Genomic DNA, 5,820 nt, shown 5'->3' with positions numbered 1-5,820 from the left:
CGAACAGATTCCAAGCCTGAACACCTATTCCTTAGAGTTGATGATAGGCAGGGACCCCAGGAAGATAAGACGGGGGTGGGGGTGGGTGGGGAGGGGGGACAGGGACCTCTCAGGCGGTGACTATTTCCCAACTGAGACACAAGTGCAGTGTTTTCATACTTTAACAACTACGAGGCGGCCCGGGGGCATACCTGCTGCCCAGCAGCTGTGGCCTCACCCTCTCTAGCAGTCCGACCTTGAGCAAAACCCTCATCTCCTCACCTGGGTTTCTTCATCGTTTAAGTGAACCCACCTTGGAGGAGCTCCGGGTGGGGATGAAATGAACTGAAACTGAAGGAACTCAGAGGGTAAGGACTACTTGAAGTGTTCCTTCACAGTGAAGCCTTCCTGGACCACCCTGTACTGCTAGGTCCCTGTGGGCAAGACAATGTGTAAGTTACAGGGTGAACTCAAGGAGAGATAGGATGTGCACACACAATTAAAAGTGAAGATCAAAGTAAGATCTCCAGGGAGAGGAGAGTTTGGCGTGGAGAAAAGAAAGCTTGGGAGGTAATAAAAGCGCCCTGGGTGGTGTCAGGAGGCGTGGGTTGGGCCAGGCTGACTCACCAGGCAACTCTAATGTGGCTCTTTCCCCTCTGGGTCGTTTTCCTCACCGAAACGTAGATTAGCCTGCAGTGTCCTCTGAGTTCGCTTCTGCTTTCTATGATCTGAGGGCCTGCCATTCAGGAGAAGAGAAATTAGACCTGGTCTTTGTAACTCCCTATGAATGGTCTTCCCTTGTGGCTCAGCTGGTAAAGAATCCACCCTCAATGCGGGAGGCCAGGGTTCGATCCCTGGGTTGGGAAGATCCCATGGAGAAGAGAAGGGCTACCCTCTGCAGTATTCTGGCCTAGAGAATTCCATGGACTGTATAGTCCATGGCCTCGCAAAGAGGAGTCGGACATGACTGAGCTACTCTCACTTCACTTGTAACTCCCAGAGGAGCAAAGCGTGTGTAACGCAGGGGGCAGATCTCTGCTCATATGAGGGACTGGGTGAGGTGCTGGCCTATATGAGGGCTGTCCACCTCCTTCTCACCCAAGTGAGGCAGCCTGGAGATTGGGCACCGGGCAGGGAGTCAGAGAAGGGGATCGTGACACCAAAAAAGGCAAGTGAGCCACCCTGGGACAAGTAGAGAGAGGAATGAAAATTCAAGGGTCTGGGCTCCCAGCACCATAGCAGCTGCAAACGGCCCAGGCCCAGATTCCCAGAGAGACAGCGGTCCAAGAGGTCAGCCAGTGGCCCCACAAGAACAACCCTGGAGAGACCACTGCTTCCATCCAATCTCGGGAATAGGGCCTCCCAGGCCCAGTATCTGCATTCCAGTGAATAGTTCTCTTCACTGACAGTTGACCCCCAGAAGTCAACAAGGCATGGGTCTGGGGTCACAAGAGAGAAAGGAGATATTCTGGGGAGCCTCTGTGATTAGACTGAGCCTCTGGGATGTACCCCTGAACCCAGTGAGCTAGCCCCAAACCATATCCCACCTTGCTCTTGAATTTCTGCCCTCTATTTCTCCATTCCCCATCCCCCTTTTCCCGCCTCCCTTCCAGCAGACTGAGGTCAGAGTGTGCTATGCAGAAGTCAGGTGGTACCAAGGAACTAAACCCTTCCCTGTAAGGTGCCAGGCCCTCTGGTCCAGAATAGTTCACCCTGCCCTGTGCCACCCAGGAGGCAGGGAAGCTCCACTATGGACAGAAGCATTCGCACAGTGTAGACCCAAGGTCTGGAGGATCCCTGGATTGAGAGATGGGGGCATGTGTCTCTCCTGGCTTCCTCAGCCCCACGCCTCCTGGACCTTTACTCCAAACACTCCCGGGCCTGCTGGGACAACAGCAATGGCAGAGGATGAGGAGTGGGGGAGATAATAGTGCATGGGACCCTTACCTCTCTACTCTGGAACACAGTCTACACTTCACTTCCAGAATTATCTGTAAATCCACACCTGTCACCTATCACCACTCCCTCCCCTAACAGATACCTTCGATGACATCCCATTGTTCAAAGTATACAATCCGACCTCCTTATCCTTGCATTCCATCTCTCCTACGACCCTGTGTTTGTCTCCCTACTTAGCCCGCCTGTCTCCTCCTTCAGATTCTTTGCTCCCTCGCAATGCTTCCTCAGCTGCCTCCTGCCGCTTCTCTGTCCCGGCTACTCTTCTCTTTCCTGATCCACACATCCATCAAGGCTCAGCACTAAGGACACCTCCTCCCTGAAGCCTTCCCCACAGCTCTGGCACCGGATAACTGGTGCCCTCTCATTAAGACCTCTCATTGAGATTGTTCTTTTAGTTTTTGAGGTTCCTGGTCCCGTATGTTGGCTGGAATTGATTCTTTGAATGAATGTTTTTTGACTCTATGATGGCATCTGCTCTACTCCCCAAGAAGAGAGAGGGTAGAAAAGCCCATAGCAGGGGTCAATAATCCCCAGGCCAAACCCAGGAGATGTTCATATGATGATGAAAGTGAGATGTTCCCCTCCAGCTTTCAGAAGCACAGGCCCCACATAAGATGAAGAAGCCATAGAGATGCAAAGAGACCCAAAGTTGGAGGCAAGGCCTGAAGTTGGGGGCAAGGAAAGCACTTGGGAAACAAAGATTCACTGTCCCCAGGAAAGAGGATAAACTGCAGGGACCAAAGGGGGCAGAAACTAGTTCCTGGGAAAGAATGTGTTATTCATCTTAGAAGAAAGAAAATGGGAGCTTCCTGGAGGGGAGGGGGTACTGATCTTATCTGACGTTTACATTCCAGAGGGCTCTTGCTGCTGCTTCTCATCTTAATTAGAAAATACCTGAGGATCCCCGCTAAGTGCTCTGAGAAAGGAATTCAGGCACCTCTCCCGACCCCCGCCCCAGTCTGGCCCCCCTCACCTCTGACCTCCAGGCTTGCTGTGTGGATAGACTGGTGGGAGCCGGGCACTGCCTGCATTTCTGTTTCTTCAACCACATTGGATGGATCCTTTAAGCTCCTTGAGAGATAATATGAGGGGGTCTGGGAACTGTCAGGACTCCACTCCTGCAGGGGGGGAAAAAAAAAATCAGTGCCAACCCCCACATCGCCCTTCCTTCAGCACCGTGGTATAGGGTGCTGACTCCACCCATTATCCACCTGGCTGTCCATTCAAAGTCATTTATTAAGGCCTGTTATATATTTGCCAGACACAGCGCTGGGGCACAGACGCTTCTGTGGCAGCCTCTGTTTCCAATAATATATGACAAAAGCTATAATCCAGCTATATACATGCTATGAGTGCATGGAGACAAAACTTTGTCTTGCAGATGTCCCAGAAGCACTGACATCTGAGCTGGTCCTTGAAGGATCCGTCCAAGATGGCAAGGCAGTGGTAAGATAGGGCACTGCATGTTTAGGGAAGAGCATGAGCCAAGGTCTGGACTCCATCCCTTCTTAAACAGCATCAACTGACCTTCCTCTCCCTCCTCCATCAGATTTCTTTCTCACTCTCAAACATGTCCTAGTGGTGCCCATCTTAAGACAGGCCCCCTGGACCAGTGTCCCAACATCCCCTTTTTGAGTTCTCTGCTCCTTTCCACAGGCTCTCCCCTCCCTTGCCCCTGCCCATTCCTCAGCCCACTCCAGGCTGCCCAGGGCTCCCATGAGGGCTGCACCAGTCAAGGTTCCAAGAAATTCCACATTGTCAAAATCAGTGGATACTTGACACTCCTTCTATTCCTTGACCTCTTAGCTTTCAGCTGCTGAACATAAACACTCTCCTTTTCGGAACACTCTCTTTCCCTTGTTTCCTTGAACCTCACTCCAGGTTCTCCTCCAAATGTAGCTCCTCAGCCTCTTTTCTCAGCTCATCCCTTTAATCTGCTCTATATACATTGGCATGCCTCTGCATTTATTCCTGTGTATTATTCCCTTGAGTAATCTTACTCATTGCCATGACTTTAACTCCATCCTCTATAGACCAAAGGCTTCCAGTCTTAGATGTCCAACCCAGATCTTCCTTCTGAGCTCCTGACTAGTCAATGGAACTTTCTACTCAATGCCTCCTTTTGAATTTCTCTTAGACACCTTGGATTTAACCTGTTCAAAACCGAAAACTGAACTAATGATCTTAACTCCTCACTAGCTCCTTGTTAATTATTGCTCAGCTTAATAAGTGACACACATCCAGCTACTCACTCCCAAAACCTGGGGATCATATTTGACCTCTTCTCTCTTACCCCATCCCTCTGCACCTAATGAATTACTAAGTCTACTTCCAAAATAAATCCAAACCTATTCCCTTCTCTTCTTCTACACTTAGTATCCAGGCTGCAGCCATCTCGTCTCTGTATTACACGGTCTCCCTAAGTAAAGGCCTTCTTGGAGCCACCTATGACCCATTAGCCTTCTTTGACATGCCAGCCAGCACTGTCTTCTTTGAAAATAAATCTTATGGAACTACCCCAGCAGTACAGTGGTTAAGATTCCAGACTTCCACTGCAGAGGGCAAGGGTTCTATCTCTGTGGGAACTAAGATCCCACATGCTGCTCTGCGCAGCCAAAAAAACGAAAAATAAATAAATCTCATCATGTCTCTCACCTACCTGGAATCCTTCAGCGGTCTCAGAAATGTGCAAACTACATGGTCTCTCCAGGGGCTTCCCTGGTGGCTTAGATGGTAAAGAATCCACCTGCAATGCGGGAGACCTGGGTTTGGTTCCTAGGTCAGTAAGATTCCCTGGAGAAGGAAATGACAACCCACTCCGGTATCCTTGCCTGGAAAATCCCATGGACAGAGGAGCCTGGCAGGCTGCAGTCCATGGAGTTGCAGAGTTGGGCACTACTCAGCGACTAACACGGTTTCTCCAGCCTTCAGGGACACTGAGCTTCACCCAGTTCTTCTAACCAGGCACACTTTTCCAGCCCAAGGACCTGAGAGTGTGACAGTCACACTTCACACACCCATGCTACTCACATGTCTTGCCCCTCACTTAGCTCCCTCCTACCTCATCCTCAAAGGATCTGTCAGGCTCTGGCTTCCTCTCCAGGCTCTGGTCAAGTGCTCTGGTGCCCAGAACATGCTCAGTGAACGTGGGGTAGGGAGGGAGAACAGAGAGGGGAAAGGAAGAGGCATGGTGAGGGAGGAGGCTCACAGCCAGGAGTGTGTGTGGGAGAAGGGGCGGGCTGAGGGCAGTGGCTGGACAGGTCCTCTGAGCTCCCTCTGAGCATTTAGCATCAAGATCTGCACCTGTTTGAATTATTCTGTTTTGTCCCTGGCACTTCATTGTTATAATGATTCGTTTTATTGAATGGTATTGTACACCGGTGGCTCCAGCAGGCCCTCAGGAAGCAGCATCCTCTTAACCTTCGACTGCCCCCTGGTGGCTTTTCAGAAGCAGATGGCTGTTCCAGCCTAACCCGGGACTACTGCGCTGTGCTCTGATTCTCGGCCTTATAGCACCACCATCTGGCCAAAGCTATTAACAGTCGGATGCTCCACCCACATTCTTTTAATTTTAATTTCAAAGAAATTAAAAGACGCTTACTCCTTGGAAGAAAAGCTATGACAAACCTAGACAGCATGTTAAAAAGCAGAGACATCACTTTGTCAACAAAGTCCATCTAGTCAAAGCTATGGCGTTTCCAGTAGTCATGTACGGATTTGAGAGTTGAACCATAAAGAAGACTGCACGTGCACGCTCTGTCGCTTCAGTCGTATCCAACTCTTTGCAATCTTATGGACGGTAGCCCACCGGGCTCCTCTGTCCATGGGATTCTCCAGGCAAGAATACTGGAGTGGGTTACCAAGAAGGCTGAGCAGTGAAGA

At 50.5% G+C, this 5,820-nt stretch overlaps 1 long non-coding RNA gene across 1 annotated transcript; it reads right to left on the bottom strand.

Moving 5' to 3' along the window:
* Positions 1-606: 606 nt before the first annotated feature.
* On the bottom strand, positions 607-5,280 carry LOC147371525 (uncharacterized). Its single transcript, XR_015163618.1, has 3 exons — positions 5,000-5,280; positions 2,912-3,056; positions 607-715 (listed from the first exon to the last, which is right to left on the bottom strand). It is a non-coding gene; the product is annotated as an uncharacterized LOC147371525 (long non-coding RNA).
* Between the last annotated feature and the right edge of the window lie 540 nt (positions 5,281-5,820).

The sequence above is a fragment of the Bos grunniens genome, chromosome 5 (assembly GCF_055505025.1).
Source record: "Bos grunniens cultivar Pamir isolate PY7600 chromosome 5, Bosgru_T2T1.0, whole genome shotgun sequence".
Lineage (NCBI taxonomy): Eukaryota > Metazoa > Chordata > Mammalia > Artiodactyla > Bovidae > Bos > Bos grunniens.
Note: the sequence above shows the minus strand (reverse complement) of the source record. Positions and strands in the feature narration are given on the sequence as shown.